Source organism: Rattus norvegicus, chromosome 6 (assembly GCF_021556685.1).
Source record: "Rattus norvegicus strain SHRSP/BbbUtx chromosome 6, alternate assembly SHRSP_T2T, whole genome shotgun sequence".
NCBI lineage: Eukaryota > Metazoa > Chordata > Mammalia > Rodentia > Muridae > Rattus > Rattus norvegicus.
The window spans coordinates 129,994,450-130,022,254 of record NC_141539.1 but is presented as its reverse complement, the minus strand read 5'-3'; the positions used below and the strand labels follow the sequence as shown (position 1 = coordinate 130,022,254).

Below are 27,805 nucleotides of genomic sequence, written 5' to 3'. Positions count from 1 at the left end.
GCCCTGACCCGGCCCCGCCCCGCCCCGGAGCCGCCCGGGACGCTGGGTGCAGAAGGGACTCGGCCCAGCCGCCCGAGGCGCCGCGCTCCGTCTGCTCCGGGCAGGGTGAGTAAGGTCAGGGCTGTGGGAGGCAGCGCGGGGACGGAGGGGGTCGCGCCCGGATCCCTAGCGTACCCCTGTCTTGACGCGTCCCCGAGGATCGGCGCCGCGGGAAGTCTGGGGGACCAGAGGAGGCGCGCGGGGGCGGCGGCCAGCGTGACAGCTGCCGGCGGGCGGAGCTTCGTTTCAAAAGCAACCGCTCCTCCCGCTGCGAAATCCTGGGCACCCTAGAGTCTCGGCCCCAGGACGCCGCAGTGCCTAGGGCTGCACATCCCTGGGACCAGGTGGCTTCTTCGGTTTCCCCTCTTCACCTCTAGAGGCTGGCAGACTTGCCAACTCACAGGTCCCCAGGGCCCGGAATGTCCCATTCTGGGGATTACGAGCTCGCCAGGGAGAGCCTGAGAGCGCGCAGTGAGGAAGGAAAGCCTTACCCGGTGCGCTCCGTTTCCTTCAGTCACCTACCTCGCTGTGTAGTCTTGGGCTAGCTAGCGGCAGATCCTCGCTGATCCCCATGTAACCACTCTAAAAGGGGAATTCAGATGTTGGTTTCACCTGAAATCAGATCTAGAGTCCACTCCCTGGGTGGGTGTCTCACCCACCCAGCCTGGCTTCAAAACTGAGAAGTGGTGAATTCAGCCCAGGGTTGGTAACATTTAATCTCTTTGGCTCTGGGACGTTTTCCCTGTGTCTTGGAGCCCTGCTTCATCTCTGTAGGGATGGCTACTTTCTATAATGGATAGCCAGGCTATGCTTGTGGGAGTGACTTTAGTACCAAAGAGGAGTGCCACACCCCATCCTTCATGGGTGGGAAAAAGCGACTCATCTTCGAGACCAGTGTGTCTCACTGGTCCTGAAGCCCCACTGGACAGCCCCCTTTCATCTACCCAGAGAAGATACAAGCAAAGAAAGGGGGCGTGACTTGCTCAAGGCGGCGCAGTCAAGATCCTTGTTGCGCAGGAACTTGGCTCTCTTGAAGGGCTTCTTAGCCTTGCCTCTTGATGGGGGAGTGGGGAGGAGCTAACAGCTCATAGCGGGCAGGAGCTGGGAAGTAGGAAGGTGATCTGTGCCAGCGGGGCTGTTTTGCTGGGTTTCCTGTGAACTGTGCCCCAGAGGGGCAGTGGAGCACACGTGGGCTCGCACATTCCCCAGGCCTGCTGACAGTTACGACTGAGCCAAGCTGCTCCCCGGGAGCCAGAGAGGCCGCTCTGGGGGTGGCTGTGTAGGAATGTACCAGGAGGCCTTATTTCTGGAGTCACTGAGGGAGGGATGAGAACCCAGGATCATTTGTCCCCTCAGTCCTGCAAAAGGACCTCAGGGTGTGGCAGAGCTGTTCTGTCTCCAGGGGAACTTCGCATGATTTGGAGTGACTATGGACTCAGCCCTGCCTGGGTAGCCCCCTCTGCCCAGTGATACAGAGACCTGTGGTTGCTCTGGGCTCCTCGTGTCACCACACTGGAAGGCGTGACTGGGCAGGGAAACACTGTCTCCAAAGGACTGTGGAGTCTATAAGCCCAGAAGCCTCTGGCCCCCTCTGCTATCTTGCTGTAAGAATAGGGTGGCCAAATCAGGTGGCCACTTTGTCCTCACCTGAGTATGTGGCTTCAGAAAAGGGGCAACCCAGCTCCCTACACCCCTGTGTCATGAGACAGTAGATGAGCAGTAGATGAGAGAGATTCACAGACAGTGTTTTGTGTGGCGTAGATCTAGCAGAGACGCGTGATTTTGTGTTTTGGGGTGTGAATGGGGGTGTGTGCTTGATCAGGAGACCTGGGATCTTCTCTGTTCTGCCCTTTTTCCTCTCTGCCTTGATTTCCTCAAATCTGCTAAACAGTGAACGCTCTGGGTTACTTCCCTGAGGTCCTCTCAATATTGAAAGCTTGTCCTTGACTCTGGGAAGAAGGGAGATCACAAAAAGCCTGTAGAGGCATTCAGGTATGACTCTGGAGTCTCAGAATTAGTGTGTCCTCTTGCACACTTCCTGTGTCCCCTGGCAGGATGTAAGGATGCCGGCACTAACATCCTACAGGAGGAGACTTATATTACTGTCCACTGGCTGGGTGGCTGGTTCAGGATTTGAACTTCATACCTTTGACTCAGTGCTGTTCATTACCCCACACACCCTGTCCTGGACAATCCGAGGACAATATTGTGTGTTAGTCACTGGGAAAACTGCAGATCAGGCAGGTCCCAGTCATCATCAAATCACCGATGAACAGAAACGGAAACATGGACTGTGACCCTTTCCCACCCACGTATAACATCCATACATTTTGGGCACCAAGCCAAGACCCAGGAGGCACAGACAGAAGTAAGGGACATGGTACCTCTCAACCTCAGGATTCTTAGCTTTGGACTTAGTGACCATGCCTGAGACTGTGCGGCTAGGAAGCAGATGGGGACAGGCCTCCAAACCTGGAGCCCTGGTTGCTCTTCTCTGATGTGATGCCACTCCCTTCCAGATTGTCTGAGGAAATACATCAGGGTTCCCCAGAGCCTAGAGGGGCAGGGCAGACCAAAGGCAGCACTTGCTGTCTTGTTCTTGGTTTTTGTTTTTTACTGCCTTTCCAACATCGAGTCTCCTGGAGCCCACTCTGCGTGGCACCAGAACTTCGGAAGCCTAGTATCTCCTAAGTCCATCGGGGAGCAGCAGAGGAGAGTCCAAAGATCAAACACTAGGCTGATGGTGATCTGAATAGAAGCCATGCACAAAAGAGGTGTGGGGATAGACTACCTTAACTGGAAATTGCATGCCACCGTGGCAAGGGGCAGGACTAGCAGCATATTGGCAGTGAGGGTAGAGACCTCAGATTTGCTAAGCATTTGTCTGTATTCTAACTTGTAGAGCATTTGCAGAGCTTCTAACCCACACATTGTTTTGCTCTTTTTAAGAGAAAGGTGAGGAGAGTTTCTTGCAGATGAGGGTGCCCTTGAATAAATAGGTAGCTGAAGATGACCTTGAACTCCTAATCCTCCTGTCTCTACCTCCCCTGCGGTAGGTAGAGGCATGTGTTACCACGCCTGGTTTATGTGGTGCTGGGGAACCAAAGAGCGGGCCATGCCATGCAAGCACTCCACCAATTCAGCTACAGTCTTAGGCCGAGTTTGTTCTTTTGAGACAGGGTCTCCACAGGTGAACCAAGCAGGCCTTGAACTCACGATCTCCTGCTTCAGCTCAAGACTACTGGGGTTGTAGACGTGCCTCGCTGCCATGTTGGGTTTAAGTGGGTAGCAAGGGGATGCTAAGGAGCCAGTGTGGCTGTTGGGGGGATAACTGTTGAGGGGTGAGCCTGTTCCCTTCTCAGGAGGGCCCATTCTGTTCTGTTCCTCAGCTTAGTACAAGGCTTGTGTGTGTGTGTGTGTGTGTGTGTGTGTGTGTGTGTGTGGTGTGAGAGATTCAAAAGTATATAAAATGTTTGTCACATTTACTTATTGTATGTAAATGCCTATGCTTGCCATAACATGCGTGTGGAGGCCAGAGGACAGCTTTCAGGACTCTGGTTTTTCCTTCCACCATGGGGTTGGGGGTTGGAACTCACATTATCCAACTTGCCTGCAAATGCTTTGATCCACGTATTTTTAAATATGTTTATATTCTATCATTGTAAATAGGAGATACATTTGCCTTAATGTCATGTCCTGCATAGAATAAATAAGTAGAAAGATAGTAGTGAGCATGCTCAGAATCTTTTAGAGAATTATTCACCGGACTTGAATGGTCGTCTGGCTGGGCTTATAAAAGCCTGCTGTGTGACACACTAGTTCCTTTTATCACAGAGGCACAACCTCTTCCTTCATTTGTCCTACGCGACCTGACAATGGCAAAGCTGGGAATCTCAAGTTAAAAACAGAATGTCTTAAAGTTCTGACCTAATGATTTACACTTCCAAGTCATAAAATGCTGACATTTTTGAGCTGGGAGGGAACCTCAGGTCACCTGGTCCAGCTGGCTGGTTTGACAACCCAGAGAAATGCCCCGGCCAAGGTCAACATAGGACGCATGTCCACAAGGAGGACACGGTCCACAATGGCTAGCCACACCTGTGCATGACTCTCATAAGGACACCACCTGTCACACTAGCCTGACGCCCTTGGATCTCAGCCTGCTCCTGAGGACAGGTGAAGGAGGCACAGGTGTCATGCCTGAGACGACTCTTTCTGATTTTATGGTTTTCATTTTTAAGAAGTCACAGTGTGCAAGGTGACTCATGAACAGAAACATCACCAAAGGCGGTTCGCGAGCTTGGCTTGAAGTCTTGTTTCCAAGTCGTCTAAGGCAGCTGCTCTTTCTCATCCTGCATGATAATTCATCCCCAGACTGCACAGTGACCTGGGTATGGTCAGTCTTGGTTTGCTGTTGTTGGGGAAACAGGTTCACAGAGGAGGGCTGCTCTGCTCCAGATTTCCCTGAAGGTGATGGTAGGGCCAGAGAACCTTCGGCGGGAACGGAAAAGACTGTTCTTCCATTTTTCACGTGCTGGACTGGGAACACTTTGTTTTTTTACTCTAGAGAAGCAGAAAGTCTGGCCAGCCCAGCCTGGCAGGCCATAGGGAAATGGCCTTGTAGAAAACAGATGGGCGGTGTCCATGCAGCTGTCAGGTTGCAGGCATCTCTGAGCTGACAGCCCAGCTTGGCCACACCATCCCATGCACAGAACATGTTGTCTACAGGATAGAGGTGGGGTGCACCCAAGGCCTGCTTGGTTTTGTCTAGGTGTATCTGGCACACCCTCAAAGTCCTACTAACTCCTCTGTTCCCATCCGAGGCTATTCTTTTGCCTGCCCTCTGGAGAGGTGCCTGTGTGTGTGTCCTAGGTACCTTGTGCATAAGATATTCTTTAGTGCCTTTGTGGGGTCTTGAGGTCATGGTGATGCTTATAAAGTTCCAGATTTTGGAGTATTTCCTATCTTCAGATTAGGGATGTTTAATTTGTGCTTAGAGGTGACAGCTGCAGTGGAGAGTGTGAGAATTCCAGAAGTTTTTACTCTGGATACTCTAGATAACCTTGTCTGAGCCTATAATTTTACATACGGGGACACTGAGTTTTTTGGGGTATGTGCGAGTGTGTGTGTGTGTGTAGCGACCAGGGAACAACCTAGGGAGTTTGTTCCTTAGAAGCTGTCTGTCTTGATTTTTGAGACAGACACTGACTTGAGACTTGCCTGATACGGATAGACTGACTGGCTAAGGAGCCCGAGTGTTCCTATGTCTCTACCTGAGGGATCTTCCTGTCTGCTGTCTACCTAATACCAGGATAACAAGTGTGAAACACCCCCAACCCCAACACACACACCTTTTTGAAAATGTAGGTTCCAGAGATGAAATTCAGGTCCTCATGCTTATAAGTCAAGCAATTTACCAAATGAGCCATCTCCTTAGCCTGACTGGTACCTGACTGGTAGGTACCTCAGGGTCACGAGTGGACCTCCTGACTCCCACCCAAAGCTCTCTGTCACACAGTTACCTTCCCGAGCGCCCCATGCCATTGCTGACAGTTGCGATGTCATGGCTGCACGAAGATGGGAAGTTTGGTTAGGCCCTAGCCATCATCGCTGAGCTGGGAGTGGTGGGACTCCAATTAAGCCACAAGTTTTATGTGAGATCTGAAATGGCCGAGCCCCTCCCAAGAAACATTTACTAGAATAATACTATAGCTGACTCACTGAGGAAGCAAGCCTCTTTCTTCCCTGATGGGAGGAGCTGGCATCTGAACTTCTCCAGTCGTAATTGCCAGCTCTTTAAGATGGGAGGCTCTACTTGGGTCTCTGTGAAGTTTGCTCACTTGGAAGCCTAGCAGTGGATATGTGAGGACCTAAGATCAGCCGCTGCAGACCGCCCACCCAAACAGAAAGGAGCGATTTCTTAGGCTCCACTCCCTTTCCCTAAGTGTTGGGTCTGCCCTCCTACCCCCTTGCCCCCCACCCCGGGCTGCATTTGGTTTCCACAAAACCCCAAATTCATTCTGACTTTCCTCCCCCTCTACCTGTGGCAAGCAGTTACTTCTGCCAGCTGCTCTTCCTCCCACATCTGGTAGAGAGCGCCTCCTAGAAGACTCCCCCATGGGATTCCAATTTCCGTTTCCTGTTCTCCTGTGCTTTGCTATTGATACTTGATCAATGGTTTCCAGAACTCGATTCCGGTCATCGCCCCCCTCTCCCCACCCCACACCCGCCTGTTGCCCATTCCTCTTCATAGCTCACTGGCAGTCCACAGAGAGGTGGTTATAATTATGACTTAGACAAAAGGCTTACCAGGCTAGATAGAACCTGACAAATGCTAGGGGAACAGATGTTCCGGGCTGTGGAATGAAGTGGGAGGGGCGGACCCTAGTGTTTCCAGGATACGCAGGACCTCGGTGAGCTCTGGAGGGAAGAGCCAAGACTAGTGTGACATCTGTCCTTATCTCTCGGGACCTTTGTCAATCAGAGCTCTGTTTGTTCCAGGAGCACTTGAGGGCCAGCAATGGAATCTTGATGACACATTGGCCTCACTGGTAGAGCATATCTAACTCCTCTCCTCTTTGCTGGGACCCCACCCCTCCACCCCAGCCTATCCTTTTGTATCTCAGCTCCTGGCCCCCCACCCCCAAGAGAATTTTTTGCCCACACAGGAGCACCTCCTGGCTTTGTCAGCAGGGGATGTTCTTATCTCTGGGCCACTGTCAACCCTGCATGGAAATGTGAGCCCTGGGTCTGGTCTGCAGCTGTGCCTGCTGCCTGTCTCCTCTACAAGGACTTGAGTGATCCAGGGCAGGACAGACACCGACCAGTTTTGCTTCTTCTTCTAGTTTCCCTCTGGCGTCTCCTAGAGGGCTGGTTCCTGGAACCCTGAGGATATTGGATGAGTTGTGACAGAACACCTGTGGGAAAGGGAGGGAGCCTAAGTAATTTCAGGAAGGGAGGGCTCATCCTGGCTTGGGTTTGGAGGTTCAGTCTGTGACTGGCAGGGACGGTGTGGCGTGCTTGGCTTCCTTTCTTTCTCCTTTTAATTCAGCCCAGGACCCCAGCCCATGAGTGTTGCTGCCCATCTTCAAGGTGGGTCCTCCCTCTTCAGGTAAACCTTTCTGGAAACACCTTCCTAGCCACACCCAGAGGTTTGTTTCCATGGTGACTATAACCGGTGTGGGTAATGAAGATTAGCTATCACAGACACCAAATCAGTGACACCCAGCAGACCCTTATATAAAACAGGTCTTTTTGTAACTTATACGTGCTACACACATTCCACACACACACATCCACACCTTTCTTTATAGTGTGCTTCTGTTTATTCCTAGACAAGGTCTCTCCGTATAATCCTAGCCTGCTTGGAACTTGAAATTCTCCTACCTCAACCTTCACATGCTTAGAATTACAATCACCACCACCTCCAGCTCTTACTGGGTAGCTCGGGCTGACCCGGAACTCACTATGATCCTCCTGTCTCAGCCTCCCAAGGGCTGGAATTATAGCATGAGCCATCACACCAGCTCTCATGCACTTGAAATCTTCTCTGGATCACTTATAATCCCAGCCCAAGGTAGATGCCGTGTGAATAGTTGCTAGAATGTGTTATTTAGAAAGAATAAAAGCCAAGTCCGTTCAGGACAGATGCAACTTTTGTTCTGCCGGTATTTTCTGTCTGTCTGGTTGCATGCTTGGCTGAAGGCACCGTGGATGGGGAGGGCTGAATGTGCCTATGGAATGAACGATTTGTGAGGACAGTGATGGCTGGAAGAGAGGAATATAGATTCTCTGCCCAGTCTGCCATGACAACCGGCCTCTAGCGGGCACTTGCTGGGGGCCAGCATTGATTGTGTACAGTGTTTCTTACCTCTCCTGTTAGTCCCACAGCTATTCAGAGAGGCGTGCTGGCATCACCCTGCTTGGAAGGGTGTGAATTAACCTACCCTCACCATCTTGGGGTGCCAATGCAGTTAGGAGTTGAATGCAGGTGCTCGGATCCGGACTCCGCAACCTGATTATGAAAACTGAAAGCAAACCCAGCCTTCCAGTCAGGCAGATCCTGTGTATGGGTAGCTGCAGATCCTGTGTAGCTCCAGGCTTTCTCTGCGCCAAGCCATTCCTCAGAGGAAATCTTTTCCTTAAGACCATGGTGCCACAGGTCCCTCAGAGCTAGGGCCCGACTCTGGAGCACCCTGCCTGTTCCCTGCCCCTTTCTCCCGAGAACTCCATTTGCAACTTGTCCCTCAGCTATTGAGACTTGCTGACCACAGGCTGGGCATTTGTAGGTAGCATGTGAGCCAGTCGGGGTTGCCAGGTTAAACAGTTGGTCGCTCACCCCAGCACTGGGCAGCCAGCCTGATTGTGTAATTTGCCTGTCTATTCATGGACTTCAAATTCGACTTTGCTTGGAGATGATTTTAAGGAATGGATTTTTTTTTTTTTAAAGGTTCTTTCTGGAGGCCTCCCTTATTTCTGCTTCTTTGGGTAAAACCACCCACGTGCCCAGGCTGGCTACTCCTGGGTGAGGTCTTGCCTTCAGTGAGGAGGACTGAGGATGGCCCTCAGTTCCTGTATTTGTCACCCACAGGAAGTGGCAAGGTTAGTCACGAAGCTCCTAGCAGGAGCTGGCTGAGGTCTGGAAGCCAGAGAGACACGTGTCTGTGGCTGGGATCTGGGCTCTTCCGCCCTGTAACCCACATACCCAGGGCTACTGCATTCCTTCAACGACCTTGACTGAGACAGAATGGGTAGCAAAATGCCAAGGCACACATCTGTGCTCTGTGGAAACAGTTTGGTGGGTGAGAAGGTGCCATAAATAACGGCCACCCCAGCTGGTGATAGCCTAGAAGCAGGGAAGCTCAGTGGTGAGGGTGGGGGTGGGGGCATCAGGAAGACTTTGTGCATGGCTTGGAAAACCTGCTCTCCTCTGCTGTGTGGGTCTTAGAGAACAGAACCCAGGTTTGTCAGGCTTGGTAGTAGTCCCCCTCACCTACAGAGTCATCTGGCTGAGGGGCAGAGGGCCTTTTATTTCTCCAAAGAGCAATCTTGCTGGGCCTCAGCTCCCTCTTCTGGGAAGAGTGGGGAGGGAGGAACTCCTTTTGTCATCTTGCTGGCTCTGTGTCATGAAACCCCCACCCCCACCCCAAGAAATTAGGAGTCATCAGGTTGTTTGGTCGCCCTACAGAGCAAAGTATTTCTTACATCATCTGTCTTCCAATACAAAGGTCAGCTCCGCTCTATTTAATCAGTTTCTTTCTCCTCCTACGCCTGAGGTACAATCTGACAGACCTGGTGGGAACCCTGGTTCTCTTGCCTACAGTATGACTTGACTGTCTCCTACCCTTCTTGTATAGGGCTAACTCACCTGTCCTGGGGGCAGTCCACACCTTCCCTGACCCCAAATATCCATCCTGTCAGGGTACCCTTCCCTCTTTTCCTGAATGCTCCCAAGCCAGGAGGAGGGTGCTCCCAAGCCAGGAGGAGGGTGCTCCCAAGCCTGGAGGAGGGTACTCCCAAGCCTGGAGGAGGCTGCTCCCAAGCCAGGAGGAGGGTGCTCCCAAGCCAGAAGGAGGGTGCTCCCAAGCCAGGAGGAAAAGCTGCAGGATGCTGAGTATTTTTGCCTCCTCCACCCACTGCACCTGCAGGGAGTTGAGCTGGCCCAGCTGCAGGTGACTCTGCTCTCAGCTCAGGTGACAGAATGCAGGCTGCATTCCTTAATCACAACTGCCTTTTTCTCTTATAGAATAAATCCAGGTGTGGGGAGTGTCAAGGTCTCTACAGTGGGACTCAGCACGTTGGGACCCGTTGTCTGGTTTCCACCCTTTGTCTTCCTGGTTCTGGATGTAGAACTCAGAACAGGAGTATCAAACGCTCAGGGCACCAGAACATAGACAGGGACAACCTTGAACTTGTGCTCCTCCTGCCTCCACCTCCAAAGTGCTGGGATTACAGGCGTGTGCCAGCACCACACTTGGTATAGGCAGTCGGTGCTGGCGATTGAGCTGAGGGCTGTGTGTATGTGTGCTACCCAAGCACCCTCTCTGCTCCCTGAGCTACATCCCTGGCCCTTTCTGGTTCTTTGAACAATTCTGTTCATATGATGTTTTCATCCTAGCTGAAAGTGTGCCGGTAGAATTAGAAATCTCTGGACATGAGATTGTTTCTTCCGGAAACTCTCGGGCAGTTCTGATGGGAGGAATAGTTGAGAGCCCTAGGTTGGCCAGGGGCAGTTGGGGACACTTCAGGGTGGCACTAATGTGTCCTTTTTCCGTTACCCCCTTCACTCTCTGTCAAGGTGCAGGCTTCTGTGCAAACACAAGAGGTTCTTGGGTGTGTGTCTATCCAGTCTGCTTATTTCTTGGGATGTGTAGTAGACACACCGTTGATCCTGCTTCCCTGTTTGAGGCAAAGATAAAAAGTTTCCTTTTAAAATAAACTTGTCAGGAGTGAATGAAGGAACATCTGCCCTTTTTGAGGTTGGCTCCGTTCATTGCAGGGCCTCTGGCAACTCTGCACCCTGCTGAAGGGCTGAGCGTGTGCAGGTCCAGGCCCATCCTGTGTACAAGTGGCTTAAGGGTGGGGCCAACACCCTGTAGGAAACCTCACCTCAGGTGCTGATGACCCAGGATTCTCCAGGGAGGTAGGCTACACTGGAGTGGCTGAGGGTTAATAAAGTTGTTTCCCAGGAGGCTTTAAATCAGCTCTTGGGATTGGTGTGGAGAACGATGTGTTTGCCTCTGAGATTGCATTCTGAGATGCTCGATCATGACCCCAAGATCTTTTCCTGGAGCTGCCATTGTCCTGTAAACTTGGTGACTATATTAAGACTTTGGTGCTCACAGAGGCCTAGTCCCTCACTGAAACATGGGCACACTGGTCATTCAGGAGCCTCGAGCCTCAGGGCAGGAAGTAGCCCTGCGGGTTCCCAGGACTGGACGTGGTTCACACTTATATGGAGTCTCTGTGTGTATAAAGGCTGAGACAGGAGCATTGCCATGAATTTGAGTCCAGCCACAGTCATCCGAAGCAGTTCTCAGTGCTGCGACTGCTGACTGACTGGGAACCTAAAGTTAGATAACCCATCCTCTCATTTACTTAGCCAATACTCAGCTCTTTCCGAACAGTGCCCTTGCAGGGCCCTGCTGGAGATTACAGCCAATTGAAGTGGGAGCTTGCTGTTGTCCTCACAGCAGGGTCAGTGGGGGATAGTTTAAAATCTTTATTCTTTCACTGACAGGATTAATTTAATCAGAGTCTTTGCCCTGGGAGGAGGGCTCTCATAACTACTTCCTGCTGTGCCTGGCGGTCTTGAAGAACCAGCATTGTTGAGGGGCCCCACAGCTAGGTTGGCTCCAGTCTGAGGGCGCATCGTCACATAGGGTTCCAAGTTAGAGGCTCCATCCTACAGACAAACACTGGGGAAGGATCATGTGTTTCTGAGTTTCTTCTGGGCAGGTGAGGAAGGTTCCAGAAGGTTCTAAAAACAGGATTCTGGAATGTCCATTTGTAACAGTGCTGTCCTCCAGGTGCTGTGAAGCAAACGCCGGAGATAAATCTCTGGCAAGGTCTAACCTTGGCATTTTGCTTGTTAAAAGCACCAGATTTCACTTTATAGTATTATGATAATTATTAATTTCTACATGTTGCTTTATTTGTTTTTTTTTCTTTTTCTTCTTTTTAATTTTTTATTAGCTATATTTCTTTATTTACATTTCAAGTTTTATTTGTTTTTAAGTAGCCCTGACCTAATCATTGCTTTATAACCCAGAGTGGTCTTGAACTTGTGGCAATTCTCCTGCCTCGGCCTCCCAAGTGCTGGGAGTTCAGGCGTGTGGGGATGCTCTGCTTGCTCTGTTCTGTGGAGGTGGGTGTGTCCTCACGGCTGCTGCTGCCTCAGTTCACTGGGTGTGTGTTTGCTGAGCAGCGCCAGATAAATGTCAAATGCAGCTTGGGAAAAGGCCTCAGGAGATGAGACTCAGGCATAGGAGGTAATACCTGATCAGAAGCAGGAAGAATGGAGCCAGGGTCTTCAGCATCTGCTGTAGAGATCTTTGTAGACACCCAGACATCGGTCCCTGGTGAAGGCATCCCTCATGGTCCCCAGGAGATGCTGCTTGGTTTCTGGCTGCCTGGGAGAGCATATGTGTAGACTGCAGGACACTGTGAGTGGCTGAGAGGGCAGACCTTGGGAAGGAACATGAAAGTGGAGGTAGTTGGTCAGCTGTCCTCAATCGCCTCACACAGAATATCCATCTAAGTCCAGTACTGAAAAAGTGCCCACCAAACCAGGACCAGTGATCATTCCAGGTCATCTCTGCCACCTAGATGGTGGACATCACCCCAGGCTAGCCCTGCTGTTCTGACTCGAGATGGATGTGAGGAGGTATTACTTCAATTATGTTCTAGAAGTCTCCAAGGCCCTGTTCCTCTCTCTGCAGGGCAGGTGGAAGCTTTATTGTCCTGGAGCCAAATAATTCCTGTCCCAGTGAATGTGTGGGATAGAGGGTCTTCCTTGTTTCCTCCTTGCTGGGGACAAGTGACTGAAGGTAATTCCTGCTTTACCTGTGCTATCCCCCTCTCTGTGTGAGCCTTTTCCAGCCACCTCCACTGTTTTTCCAGGGAGTCACCTCCTCCCTTGTCTTCCCCTGAGCAAAGTCCTCTCCCCACAGAGTCCCCTCTGCACTGGCTCAGCCTCTCTCTGGGGCCACTTTGCTTGTGGTGCCTCAGTGAGTGAGCTGCGCAGTAGGGAAACCCTGGCAGTCTGTGTCCACACAGTGACTGAAGCTCACTTCACAAGGGAGGCTGGGTCTTTCATTCTCTCTGAAGGTGTCCTCTGTGCCAGGCACTGCCCTGGGTAGGGGAACTGGGATGGGCAGGACTGGGAAAGTTGTGGTTGCTTTGGAATTGGCAGTCTAGAAAGAACTACAGTTTAGAGCTCTCTCTCTCTCTCTCTCTCTCTCTCTCTCTCTCTCTCTCTCTCTCTGTGTGTGTGTGTGTGTGTGTGTGTGTGTGTGTGTGTGTGTGTAGGTAGGTAGGTAGGTTGATGTCACTCAATCCTGGGTTGAGACAGGGTCTTTAACTGTTCTGAGCTTGCCTGGTGGGCTGCCTGTCTACTTTCTACTTGGCCCAGGGACCGTCCTGTCTCTGCCTCCCCATTGTTGTCACGTTGTGACCACACCCAGCTTTTTACATGGGACTTGGAAATGGTACTTATTTCAATTAGGGTTTCTATTGTTGAAAAGAGACACTATGACCATGGCAACTCTTATAAAGGAAAACATTTCACTGGGGGCAATTGGGGCTGGTTTACAGATTCAGAGGTTTAGTCCATTTTCGTCTTGGCGGGAAGTATGGTGGGCAGCACACAGGCAGACATGTTGCTGGGGGAGGAGCCAAGAGTTCCACATCTGGATCAGGAGGCAGCAGGAAGAGAGACACTGGGCCTGACTTTAGAGTTTTAAAAACTCTAAAGCCCATTTCCAGTAACACACTTCCTCCAACAAGGCCCCACCTACTCCAACAAGGCCATTCGTTCTAATCCTTTCAAATAATGTCACTCCCTATGAGCCTCTGGGGGCCATTCTCCTTTAAACCACTACAGAACCTAATTCCTCACACCTGTGTGGCAAGTACCTTAATGACTTGGCCATCTCCCCAGCCCTAAGTGAGTGTCCCAACCTTTTGACACTACCCTATCATCATAATGTCATCTACAAATGTTTTAGACCAGTCACAGCTCCTGGGATGGGTGTGGCCTGGCAGCTCAGCAGGTAAGCAGATACACAGGAAGGTGACAGCGGGACAACAGTGCTGCCGCCCTGATAGTAAGAAGGCTCAGCCGGTAGAGGTGTTTACTTCAAACGCCTGACTACACTTGCGTTCTCAGGAACCCAGGTAAAGCTGGAAAGAGAGAGCTGATGTTACAAAGTTGTCCTCTGACCACCACACATGCTTGGTGGCACGTACACAAGTGTACACACATCATACATAGATACAAGTGGTCAGACTTAGAACCCCGACAGCTGCTTAACAGATACAGGGGAAGCACAAGCAGCCTAGGCCCAGATATAAGGTGTTCCTCTTTGTGAACAAAAGAATGAATCCTCCCACAAGGTGGTGGCAGTTTTACTCTTTGTGGGTCAACTTGGGGACTAGGACATTTGCCTTTTATGCAAAGCCCGTGGCCAACAGTTTCTTCCAGGAACTCGGTTAAAGCTGGCATTGTCTGAAAGGAGGGAGAAGACAGTTTAGAGAAGTAGGTGGGTTTGTGTGCACGCTGTGTGTGTGTGTGTGTGTGTGTGTGTGTGTATGTGCGCGCGCGCGCGCGAGCACGAGTGTGTTAATGCTCCACCCCAAGATGGGATACAGATCAGGGCTTACAGGCTGCCCATTCTTTCCCACCAGCTAGGTGGGTACCCTCAGCTGCTCCAGAGAGTCTCAGCCTCCCAGCTCCCTCTAGCTGAAAAGAGAGCGGGTGCTAGGTCAGCTCTAAGCTCTGCACACAACAGCCAGCACTGTTCTCTCCCTTGGGTCTGACTGGAAGTTCTCCCAACCCAAGCCCCCATGGAGGGAGGGCAGAGGGGAGGGGAGAAAGGAGGGACACAGTCTGTCCCCACTGAGGCTGAAGCCAGTGTAGTTAGGGCTTGGGAAACAAACTTCTCCCTAAGATCTGGGGGAAGGTCACACTTCTACTGCCTAGGGCTTTAAAATAGTCCCCATTCTGCTGAGGGTACAAGGTGACACCCATAGGGTCATGTGAGAAGTCTATGGGACTTTCTGTCACAGTCCAACTTGTAGTAAGACCCACAGAGCACGAGAGACCACCTCCTGGGAGCCCTCATTTCCCCCGGGACCAAGAGTCCTGGCTGGTAGGCTGTGGGGATTACACTTCGAATAGGCCTGCTCTTGCCGAGGCTTGGAATGTCAGACTAACCACCTATCTGGGCAAAGTCAAGGGCGCATGCCCAGGGCTGAACTCTCTCTTCTCACTTCTTTTTTTTTCCTTTTTTTTTTTTTTTTTTTTTCAGAGCTGGGGACCGAACCCAGGGCCTTGCGGTTGCTAGGCAAGCACTCTACCACTGAGCCAAATCCCCAACCCCTTTCTCTTCTCTCTTCTTTTGTGGCCCAACATGAAGGGGCTGTCTCGTTTGTGGGGTGTAAGACCTGCTTCTCCCAAGGGACTGCAGGAAGGACAAGTCTGCAGAATGACTTGCTGTGTGACCTTGCTCAAGTTACTTAACCACTCTGTACCTGGAGGATTCCAGGGAGCTTTTGTGAACTTTGCTGGGCACTGGGTAGACTTCCTGGAGGCAGTGATGTCAGGTTAGGGGGGCTAGGGAGGCAGGGAAAAAGAAGGGATCCATGGGAACAGAGGCCAGCTAGGCTGAACCTGGGGGCTGCATGGGGGTCCTGCTACAAGCAGCCATTGTTGGAAGGCAGGCAGTGGGAAGCGGGTGAGAAGGGCAGAGCAGAGAGGCTTTGAGCAGCCTGGGCTTCCTTCAGTGCGGCTGTTGGAAGACTCCATGCTAGAAGACGCTCATCCCCCTGGCTCACACACCCTGGAAGGTTCTCTGAGAAGCCGGTGGACTTGCCCTGGTGTGCCCCTCCCCCCCTGTCATGGGCCTCTCTGGTCTTTCCCTTATCCTTCCACAGCCTGACCTCTTGTTAAATCAGTTAAACCCAAGTGCTTTGGGGACTGTTTTAGAGGACCTGAGAACAGGTGAAGATGTTTTCCTCACATTGAATGGGAAGCCACCCACCTTACTCCTGAGGAAACTTGGGAGCAGAGAGGTCAATACCCTGAGGCTGTGCAGCCAGTAGATGAGGAAGCCAGATTTAGTTGTCACTCTGAGGACTTGGAAGCCAATCTGGTTTCTAGGAAGCTGATGGTGAGTGTTATACTTGACTCTTGTTATAACCCACGCAGAGTTCTAGGGAGCTCTGAGCTCGCTTTAGTACCTTAAAGGCTTGCTTTCTTTCCCTCCCTCCCTCCCTCCCTCCCTCCCTCCCTCCCTCCCTCCCTCCCTTCCTTCCCTGCCTCCCTCCCTCCCTCTCTCTCTCTCTTCCTCCCTCTCTCTCCTCTTTTTCTTTTGTTTTGTTTTTCAAGACATGGTTTCTCTGTGTGGCCTAGCTGTCCTCTGTGGACCAGGCTAACCCTCCTGCCTCTGCCTCCCCAGAGCTGGGATTAAAGGCAGGCACCGCTGCCGCCATTCTTTCAAATAACAAACAGGGGCTGAGGAGGTGGTTTAGCCCACTACTTAGTGAGTACTGAGTTCCCACTCCCAGCACCCATGTCTGATGCTCATCGCCGTCTCCAGGCCTCTTTCTGTTCCCTCCAGGTACTCGCGCTCACATACACAGAGCCAGATACAGACACGTCCAGATCTGCACATAACCGAAAACTTATCAAAGTGCACCCTGCTCCTATCACTTTAAGGAGGTTGTTTTTACCGTTATTCTTATTTGAGAAGAGGTGTCATATAGCCCAGGCTGGCCTTGGTATCCTTTTGTGGCCGTGGATGACCCAGTGCTGGGCATTCAGGCTTGTACCACCAGGAGCTAGATTACATCCTGACTGTGCGCTGAGGATCCCTTTGCCCTGTTTCCCATGCTTGTTTCTAGCTCCATCTTTTTCTGATGCAGTTAGGATGTGCACAGTAGGACTGGCAAACAGTGCCCACCGGCCAGATGCCACCCGCTCTTGTCAATCAGATGTTCATAGAACAGAGACAGCTCCTCCCGGTCATCTGCAGACGCTCTCACACTTCCACAGCAGGTTTGAGAAGCAGTGACGGAGGCCGTGTGGCCACAGAGTGTGTTCCCTGTGTGACCCTTTCCAGGAAAGCTTGCTGGCTGGCTCCCCGTGCAGGAGCTCAACGTTCGGCAGCCTGCGCCTTCTCTTCGGCCCCGGCCCCAGTATTAATCATCACACTTCTCACGACAAATGGCCCAGAATATTCCACGGGACGGATGCCATTATTTTCCTTTGGGGTTCTCTTTTCGCTGGAGTGCTCTATTTCTCCTTGGCTATTCCCTCTCAGCCGGACAGTCATTTGGCGAGTGTATTATATAACAAACCCATAGGAAGCCCTCAGGGAATGGGGTTAAGCACGTTACCAAAATCAATCCTCAGGTCAGCAGCTGACAAGTCATGATACGTCGTAGTTGGAGGCGTGACTTCCATTGGCTGACGCTGTGTTAAGGTCAGCTTGAATCCAGGCAGGCTGGCTGAGCTCTCCAGCTCTGGTCAGCTAGCGGTGTGGAGGTTTCCTGGGGGAACCCTATGTGCAAGGCAAACCCTGTGTACAGTTGTTCAGCCCATGACTCACAGGCACTGGTCCTACTCCACCCAGCAGCCCACATCACCCAGATTTAACTCCGCTGTAATCTTTAGGTCTAATCTTTGATAGCCAGGCTGTTTGGCTCAAGTGACCACAAATGGTGTTTTGTTGATTAAAATGGCACTAAAAATGGCCCCCTTGCTATACAGAAGGCCAAACCCAGCCGTGCCTAGGGGGTCTACAGTAGCTTAGCACCAAAGAGCTCTGCTTCCCAACCTGAGGAGCCTGGAGCTCACCAGGAGTTAAAAATAAATCCACATGATCCAGTTAGACTAAGAAGTCAGAATGCAGTGAGCACGACTGTCCAGGAATCGGGAAAGCCTAGGAGAGCTCAAGGCATCTCCTTTACAGAACATTCTGGGCCATTTACAGAAATAGCTAAAAGTGAGGATTCCTGTGGCAGGCTTGTTAGTTCTCCCTGGGTCAAAAGCCTTAGTGAGGTTCATGAGAATTTCAGACATTCTTCCTGGGAGATGAGGACATGTCAAATGTCTTTATGTATAGAGATAACTGTACACTGTGTATGTGTACATTCACCTGGCGGCTCTTCCAGGTGCCCAACATTTTTGAAAGGGACATTAGTGAACACTATTTATTTATTATGTATACAGTGTTCTGCCTGCATGTAGGGCAAAAAAGGGCACCAGGTCTCTTTATAGATGGTTATGAACCACCATGTGGTTGCTGGGAATCAAACTCAGGATCTCTGAAGAGTAGGCAGTGTTTTTAATCACTGAGCCATCTCTCCAGCCCTAGTGAGCACTTCTAAAGGACAGGTATACTCTGGTGGTAGGTCCCCGAAGGTTGTGTCTCAGACTGCGGAAGTGGGGCAGCTACGGGGAGTATGCAGTACGAATACCAGTATGGTAGAGAGATGAGGCTCACTGGTCGGGTCAGGGTGAGCTGAGAGCAGGGCTCTGCTGTTAGGGGTGTCAGGATCCTACTCACTCACCTCTGTGATCTCTTACCCACCAGTCTTGAGTGGGCGTTGAAATGTGATCTGTCATCAGATCAACTTGGCGTCTCCCAAGCTCAGGATGCTGACCATGGCATCCGTGGGAAGATGAAAGGCACCACACCCAGATGATGGGATACCGTGGGGTGAGGAGGGACCAGCTGAGTGTTCTACTTAGCTGCCCATCCTAGGCCAGGCCAGTGGCCCTGTAGCCATGTACACAAGGAAGGCTCACCAGACCTAAGTCCAGCCATGCATGCTGTCATGCTTATCCCTACATCGTATGGACGATGGGGCTAAGATCCACCTTGTCCATCTCTGCATCTTTCTGGGTGCGAGGGGAAGTCCTGTCCTGACACCAAGAGGAAGCCCCACTCTGTCACCTGTGACTCACTTCCTCATGTTGGGTTACCGGTTCGCTGCTTGGCACCGTTGCTGACAACAGACACACGGGGCTGGTTTCTGAGTCAGAATCTCAGTGATCTGTGGAGGAGAGCTGGCCTCTCTGAGCCCCACTTTCTCCTTCTGGAGGGTGGAGAGTTTTTCAGCCCTGGCAGCCAGCCTGTCATCCCAGTTACACATGGCTACTGCTAAGCTGGCCCCACAGGGGAGATCTTGTTATTGTAACTGGAACTTGGTAACATTTTATCCAAACTATAGCAGCATCCTCTGACGTCCGTAGGTGACCTTGACAGCGGGTCTGTAGGTCGCTGATGATCATAAAGTTGGGGGAATAGATGAGTTAGGTTTCAGTGGCACTGGCTGTGAAGAATAACTGGGCATTTTTCTTTTGTATGTCCGTCTGTCTGTCTGTCTATCTTAGGGTTTCTATTGCTGTGAGCAAACACTATGACTACAAAGCAAGTGGGGAGGAAAGGGTTTATCCAGCTTATACTTCCACATGGCTGTTCATTATTGAAAAACATCAGAGGAGCAACTCAAGCAAGACAGGGACCTGGAAGCAGGAGCTGATGGAGAGGCCATGGAGGAGGGCTGCTTACTGGCTCGCTCCCCTGGCTGGCTCAGCATGCCTCTTTTTCTTTTTCAGCATGCCTTCTTATAGAACCCAGGACTACCAGCCCAGGGATGGCCCCACCTACCCTGGGCTGGGTCCTCCCCAACTGATCACTAATTGAGAAAATGCTTTACAGCTGGGTCTCATGGAGGCTTCCTTAACTGAGGCTCCTTTCTCTGTGATAAATCTAGCTTGTATCAAGTTGACAAAACAAAACTATCTATCTATGCAGTGTGTGTGTATGCTTGTACATATGCATGCCACAGCGTGCATGTAGAGATCAGAAGACAACTGTGACAATTGGGTCTCTTTTCAGTATGTGAGTTCTGAGGATCATACTCAAGGGGTTAGTTTTGGTGGCAAGTGCCTTTACCTGCTAAGCCATCTTTCTGTTTGTATTTGGGTTTTTTGTTTGTTTGTTTGTTTGTTTGTTTGTTTGTTTTGAGACAGGGTCTCTCTGTGTAGACCTGGCTGTCCTGAAACTTGCTGTGTAGACCAAGCTGGCCTCAAACTCACGGAGACCCACCTGCCTCTGCCTCCCGGAATTAAAGGCGTAGGCCATATTAAGCCATCTTGAGGGCCCACAGCTTTTAATATCCTTTGAGGTAAAGTCTCATGTAGTCTAGGCTGGTTTGATCATAGCAGAGGATGGCCCTGAATGCCCGATTCATACAGCTCAAACCACTCAAGCGCTCTGACTGCATTTTCTTCACTACATTTTGTTTTTAGCTCTTACATTGAAGCCTTTGTTTGCTTTGAGTTAGGATTTGTATATGGTGTGAGGGAGGGCGCCAGTGTCATGCCATTGTCTGTAGTGTCTAACATGTTTTGTTGAAAACATCCACCCCTTTTCCAATGAGTGTTCTTGGCGCCCTTGGTGGAAAGTAAGACTGTGTCTATATGAGGGTAATTGTTCCTTTATCTTCAGATCCTTGTGAAGAAGGAGGCAGGCAGACAGGCAGACACACACACACACACACACACACACACACACACACACACACACCCATCCCCCAGAGAGGCTCAGGCTTCTCTTATGCCAAGTTGAATCCTGGCCATCTCTTTACCTGTGCATTCTGGTCCTGACAAGCTAGATGTCTGTATCACACCTGTACTTCCAGCCCTCTGGGAGACTAAGCAGGGCCGTCTCCAGTCTGAACCCAGCCTTGGCTACGTACATGTCTTTTCAAAGATCCCAGGTAACTCTTGGCTAAACTATCTGAAAAACAGCTTAGCTAGAGAGGACTTCTAAGAATGGGATCCATGTAACATGTAGAGACTGAGGAATTTGCCCAGAACCTTCCTCTCCTTGCATCTTTAGAGGGCCCTATTGTGCCATGAAGACCTACCTTGCAGGCAGAGACCTAGAAGCACAGTTAGATCTGGGGTGGTCCCAGACTGGCCCTGTGAGATCCAGGCTTGCTTGTCTGATAATGTCCATGAGTGTTTCTTTTTTGTGGAAAGAGCAGCGGGCTCTGTGCTACTGTATGGGGGCTTTGTGCATTGAGCAGGAGACATATGAATTAAGAAGTGATCTAGGGAATAGCTGTGGGTCATTCTGGCTAGCACTGTGCACCAAAGGCTGCAGGTTCAGAGAGAAAATGGCAACATGAGGTTCTATTAACCAGGGCATTCGATAAACCTTGAACCAAAGCTAGAGGGTGGGCGGATTTCACAAGGGAGCAAGTCAGACCTCTTTGAAGTAGACCTCTGGGATATAGTTCTCTCACTTCAAAGAAGCAGGTATGTTACTTGCCCATCAGTTGGTCAGCTTGACAACCTACTGACCAACTGGATGCTGGACAAGCAGCTGTCAGAAACTTCTAGAGCCAAACTGCTCTAGCCTCCTTTCTGGCTCTTCAGGCGCGTGAGCAGATTATTTAATATCTGTGTCTCATTTCCTTATTTATAACAGAGAACTAATTATAGTATCCTCCTCTTGAAGATTCACCCCCTAGAGCAGTGTGGGTGCTGTAGACAATGGCTGGAGTTGTAGTGTGGAACAATGTAGCATTTAACACAGAATTTTAAGGCCACTCTGCAGCTGGTTTTCCAGCCCAGGGCTAAGACACTTTGTAACATAGTTGTAACATGGTAATGGGGCACAATTAGCCTTTAGAGGGTCAGACAGAAGATGTTAATGATAGTGCTTTATCCTTGGGGCTGCAAGCATTTGCCTTATTTCCCCCCAGTCTGTTAGAGATCAGTCCTGAAGGAAACAAAGTGCTCCTTCTCCTAGCAGCAACCTTCCCACTTAAAAAGCTCATGGGTCTGGAAGGGCCTGGAAGCCAGCTGGGAACCACTGGTCCTGGTTTAGCTGTAAAGAGCTCAATAGGGGAGGAACCTGCACTGGGACCCATGTCCCTCACCTGTGGCCAACAGAAAGCTCTTATTTGGGGATGAACAGAGCATGGTCTGAAGACCTCTGGTTCTAGCCTTTCTCAGGTTGTTTGACCTGGTTGAAAGTGTATAGCACTGAATGAAATAAGGAGAGAGCACATTTTGAGGACCTACTTAGTGCCAGTAGGGGAAAGATTTCTTTGTACATGGCTAGGTTCATCATCTCTCCATTAATACCCATTTAGGAGTTCTTGCCTTCCAAGTGTTGGAATCAGCAGTCCAGGCAAGGCCTTGTGTGTACTTAGATTCTCACAGGCATAGGGGTGCATGGGCTCAGAGCCCAGAGGCCTGGGTAGCAGTTTTTTGATCTTCAATGTTGATGCTGTTTGTGGCAGCCTTGAAAACTATGTGGCAGTCCAGGTCCTATGGAGAGGATTGCTGGGGGCCTTCAGGGGGGGGAGACAGGGATTGTAGAAATGCCTTTTGGAGCTCAGTTTGCCTCATGCACATTGGCTGAATCTATTCATCTTTCTGGCTTTACACCCTCTTGCCTGTTGATTCAGCATGCCTGGTTTTGTGCTCAGAGAACCACTTATTCAAGGAATTGAAGAACAGCCTCCTGGATCTGCATCAGGTTCTTGTTGGCTCCAAGTCTCTCCATCACCCAGCTTTTCAACCCTATGGCCTTCAGCCAGTGTGTAGCACTAGGAGTGTGGAGGGTGGAGAGTCTCAGAGTCTATGTGCTCAGAAGCCCAGGAAGGGAATACCGGAACAAAAGTATACCAATCAGTAAGACGAGGCTGGCATAGTGACACATGCCTACAGTGCCAACTACTCACGAGGCTGAGTCAGATCCAGTTAGGTCCAGGAGTTTGAAACCTGGGCTACAGAGCAAGATCCTGCCTTGTGAAATAAGAAGGCACCATGCAGGTGAGAGCGAGTGAGTGAGCTGTTATGTCTGAAGAGTCTCGATGGTCACTGTGGCTGACAGCCCTTTGAGGAGGCACAGGTTTCAAGGGAGAGGCCCAGGAAGTAGCTAGCTGGCCAGGCAGGTCTAGTGGGTTCTGGGACTTTCATTATGTGGGCAAAAATCCTGCCTGAGGAGACAGAACAACTGGGGGTTGGGCCAACGCTTGCTTGGCATGCACTTCATTTTCCAGGACCAAATCATACCAGTGAGTGCTGAACACAGGGATGCTGGGGTTGACAGATGCCTGTTGGGGGACAGGATGTGACTTCCTGAATGACTCCTCCTTGTTGAATCAGGTCTTCATAGGGAAGGTTTCCGGCTGTGGGGAAGAGGTGGGGTGGGGGCTGGAGAACCATCCTCCAAGCCAGGCAAGCCCTTGAATAGTCATTCTGCAAGTGCTTGGACATGTGCGGGTTATACTCCCCACTGAGGTGTAGGCAGGGCAGATCTGCCTTCCCAGAATTCTCTTCTTCCCATACTGTGAGAATGGCTCTGGGTGGTACCCTAAGTAAAGGTTTCTGGCCTTGTCTGCGCCCCCTGACCAAACTTCCCACATGGGACTCTGTTGGTACACTCTCCTCAGAATAATTACTGAGCTCCACAGGGATGGGAAAGACAGCTTGCTGCGGGCAGAGGCTCCATAGGACCTGGAGTTTAAGAGTTCTGGAGGTCTAGGTGTGGGAGACCTGTTTGCCACAGGGAGGTGACATCAGGGAGCCCTGCCATCTGGGAGAGCAGCCAGCTCCTCGGGTGCCTCTGGGGAGATGGAAGACAGAGTGCAGGGAGCCACAGTGGACTGTGATTGAGTTCTCTTTCTGTTCTTAGTCCCTTACCCCACATATGTGCACACAGCTGGAATGAGCCCTGCCCTCCTGGAGCCTGACCACCCTGAAATGCTCATTAGTAGTTAGATATGAACATCTATGACTGACAGAGCCTGGCAAAGGCTTGTAAACCCAGCAGAGGGGAGGTAGAGACAGGCAGATTCCAGGTCTCGCTGGCCACACAGTCTGACGTCCTTGGAGAAGTCCAGGCCAATGCCTGCAAACATGACCTCAGAGGGTCAGTACCAAGGTTGTCTCCTGGCCTCCATGCACATCAGAAACATCGACATATGTACACACACTCTCTCTTGTCACCCCCCCCCCCCCCGTAGTACTCTCCACAGACAAAGCAAAACATTCCACCAAGTTCCAGGCCAGTGAAAGATTCTATTCTCCAAAACCAAGTAAAGAGATGGCTCTTGAAGAACACTAAGCCTGACCTTTGACCTCTGGATTCGTTTATGTGCATATATGGCCACCATATGGGTATATTTTGCCTGCATGGGTATATTATGTCTGTGCATGCAGTGCCTTCAGAGGCCAGAAGAGGGCATCTGGTTCCCCAGAACTAGGCTTACAGAAGCTTGTGAGTCCATGTGGGTGCTGGGAATCTAACTCAAGTCAGTCTGCAAGAGCTGGCCGTGCTAACTGCTGAGTCATTGTTCTAGCTCCTGTCTCACTGTTTTAGAAACTGATGGATAAGTCCTGGCCATTTGGTTCAGAAGGACTTCCAGAGGCTTCTAGAGGGTAGGGGCACTAGTCTAGTTGGTCTTTAGAGTGGTGTGTGTGTGTGTGTGTGTGTGCGCGCACGTGCGTGTGTATTACTACTTTCATTGTGAAATACTTAACACATCCTCTAAAAAGCCCAGCTGTGTTGAGTGGCTGGCATCAGCCTCGGATGGGGTATTGCACATCTCAGCCAGGTCCCAATGGTCCCAACACCCACCTCAGCTTGATCTGCCTACAGCAGACAGCCAGTCCCATGTCTGCAGACCACCTCTGCCCACTCTCTGTCGGCAACTGGCCCTGTGTGCAGGAAACCCCTAGGGACCCCTGTGATTGGCAGTCCTCCTGTGCTAATCGCACAAATTCACAGAGCTCTAGTAAAGCCTTGGAGCCCCATCTGGCACCATCCGGCTGCCCAAAGCAGCCCATGCTTTTGAGTTGCCAATGCAGAGTTTCCCAAGAGGGATCTTGGTGTCCTCCAGCCTAGGCCTAAGGAGAGAGAGCTTGGGACAGCTCCTTGGAGATGCTATTGTGAACCCAGCAGTAGTCAGTTTTCATGGCTAAGGACTGTCTGTTTGTGATGGAAGGCTGAGCTCAAGACACCCAGAGTGCTTTATTGAAAGCAATTGCTGGCCTGTATTCTCAGTGGCTTTACCTGAAGTGAGCCTTATAGCTCTCTTCTGGAGCAGGGCTTCTCCTATAACCATTGACAGTCACATCTCAGCATCCCGGTGGTTCTAGGACCCTGCCTCCCAACCAGTGGATCCAGAATTCATCCATGCTCAAGTTTCTTATATAAAATGTGTTGGACCCCACTATTGGCATAGCATTTCCACAGAACCTGTGTGCGTGTGCTCCTGTGTACACCTGCCACAAAATCAACCAATGTGCTCTCTGTAGTTGATATATTTTATTTCTCAGGAAATGACTAGAAAATGCCTGTAATGTTAAGGGCACACACACACACACACACACACACACACACACACACACACACCAAGACAGGGTCTTGTTATGCAGCTCAGGCTGACCTGAAATATACTCTGTAGCCCAGGATAGCCTGAAACTCGTAGCAATCCTCCTGCCTTAACCGCCTGTGTGCTGGGATTGCAGGAGTGTGCTAGCTGAGAAATGCAAGAGTTCTATCACTGGCAGTGGTGGTGATGGAGAGGTGCTGGCAGAGGGCTTCGTGTAGCCCAGGCTGGCCTCAAACTTGCTTTGTAGCTAAGGATGACATTGAACCCCTGAGCCTCCTTCCAGCATCTCCGAAGAGTTGGGATTACAGGTATATACTGCTGTGCCCAGCTCAACTGAAGCTTCAAACCACAGCAACAGCAGAAAACCGTGACCAGGGATGGTGGCACACACGTTTCATTCCAGCTGGCACAAGGCAGAAGCAGGAGGATATCTATGTGTTCAAGGCCAGTCTAGTCTACGTAGTGAGTTCTAGGCCAACCAAGGGTACTCCCTTGTAGTGAGACCTTTTCTTTGATGGCTGCATCAATGGATCTGGAAGCCATGGTCACACAGGGCCGACCTCCCAACAAAGCGCCAGTGGAGCCTGACCTGCCCAAAGCTTGTGTGCGTTTTGCTCCGTCCCTGAGCCTGTTTGCTACTGTTTTGTTACCTTCAAAGTATGATAAAACATTCCATACTTTAGATTCTGCTGCCCTGGAGGGATGTAAGGTTAACGGGGCAGCATGCAGGTGCCTGGTTCAACAGCCGGTTCATGCTCTCCCTCCTTTTTTCTGCTCCACTCCTAGAATCACCTTCTGTAAACACAATGGGAGAGAGGTCCAGGGCACTCAGGGCAGTGATCTCTCCGCCTCATCCTCCGCCATCCCCCTTAGCTCGGAACCCTCCCACAGCATGCTTGGAGAAGCTTTGGGATTAAAACCAGCTGCGGTTCAGATAATTAAATTCTATCTGTGTATTCGAGGCCAGAGGGAAGGAGAATCGAAGGGTGGGGAACCATGTGTGGCAGGAAGGACTGAGTCACTGCCGGGGCTGATGAGTCACAGCCCAGGGAACATGCCCCCTAGGACTCAGGATCAGTTTGTGGTGGGCCAGCTAGGATGACTGGGCAGGGACACTAGAAAGTAACCGCTCAGAAAGCCACAGCAGGACCTTAGCTCTCCTTGGTCATGATCTCTCCACACCTTCTGGGTGCCTGAACGAAGTGCCCGTAGGCCAGATGGGAGGGCACAAGAGTGAACACATCCAGTGGAGCAAGTCTGAGGGGGCCTGGCTGTCCTCATGGAGCGAGTCCCAAACTCTAGGTTTTTGAGCTGAGACCCAGGTCTCTGAAGATAGATCACAGAGGGCTGGCTGCCCCAGCTCCCCACATCACTTGGCTGCTCTCGACGGGGCCCCAGCACAGGCAGAGGCAGGCAAGTTGTGTAGCACTCAGGGCTAAAAACAAAGGGCTTAGATCCGTGCTGTCCTGGGTTCAAGTCCTGTCTGTGTTACTTGCACAGTTCTTAGTACTCATGAACCCCAGTTTCCTTAAGGAGAATAGTCCGTGCCTGTGGGAAATCTGTGTAATAGTCTGTAATAATTGAATAACTACAAACCCTTCTTTTAGAGCAGTATTTCTCAATCTTCCTGAGGCTGCGACCCTTTAATACAGTCTCATGCTATCGTCATCGTCCCCCCACCCCCACCCCTCCACCCCCCACCCCCCACCTCCACCATGAAATTATTTTCATGGCTACTTTGTAACTGCAATTTTGCTACTGTTGCGAATTGTAACTATCTATGCTTTCCAGTGGTTCCTGAGGGGTCATGACCCTCAGGCTGGGAACTGCAGCTATGTAGCCAGGCACCTGAAGGATGTCCCGGAAGTGCTGGCTGCAGCTGTAACCACCATGAAGCTGGAATCACCACTTCCGGGCTGGGTCTATGCCTCTCCGACTATGCTTCCCTCACTGCAGAATAAGCCCGATAATGCCGGACCGTGCTTTACTTTGAGAGCCTGACTTTGCCCCTTGCTTTATTTGAGGGGGTGTGGTCATGGGTTAGGCATATCCTCAACACAATATGGTTCAATTCTGAGCAGGTTTCCATGAACCCTGCATCTCTGGAGGACAAGCAGTGCTGTAGGCCATGCCAGTGAACTTTAGAAAGGGACATTAGGTAGGTATGTGTATACATGTGTGTGTGTGTGTGTGTGTGTGTGTGTGTGTGCATGTGTGACTGTCTTAGTTTGCTTTTGATTGCTGTGATAAACACCATGACCAAAGGCAATTTGGGGAGAAAAGGGTTTATTTCACTCACAGGTTATAATCCATCATGAAGGAAAGAAGTCAGGACAGGAACTAGAGGCAGGAACTGAAGCAGAGGCCATGGAGGAGTACTGCTCAGTGGCTTGCTCCTCCTGGCTTGCTCAGCCTGCTTTCTTATACCATGCAAGACCACCTGACCAGGGTGGACTCTCCTATATCAATTATTAATCAAGAAAGTGTCTTACAGACTTGTCTACCAGTCAATCGGATGGAGTCATTTTTCTCACATGAGGCTCCCTCTTCCCAGTTGTCAAAACAAAACAAGACAGAAATCCCAAACCAACCAAACAAATAAAAAAAATAACTAACC

General features: G+C 50.8%; 1 protein-coding gene across 8 annotated transcripts in view; it reads left to right on the top strand.

The window, feature by feature from the left end:
* The window catches only part of Syne3 (spectrin repeat containing, nuclear envelope family member 3), a 91,558-nt gene continuing 63,753 nt past the window's right edge, over positions 1-27,805 (top strand). For 7 of the 8 annotated variants that reach the window (XR_015621831.1, XR_015621830.1, XR_015621829.1 and 4 more), the window contains exon 1: positions 49-105. The gene's annotated coding sequence lies outside the window, so the exon portion shown is untranslated. 8 annotated transcript variants of the gene reach the window in all.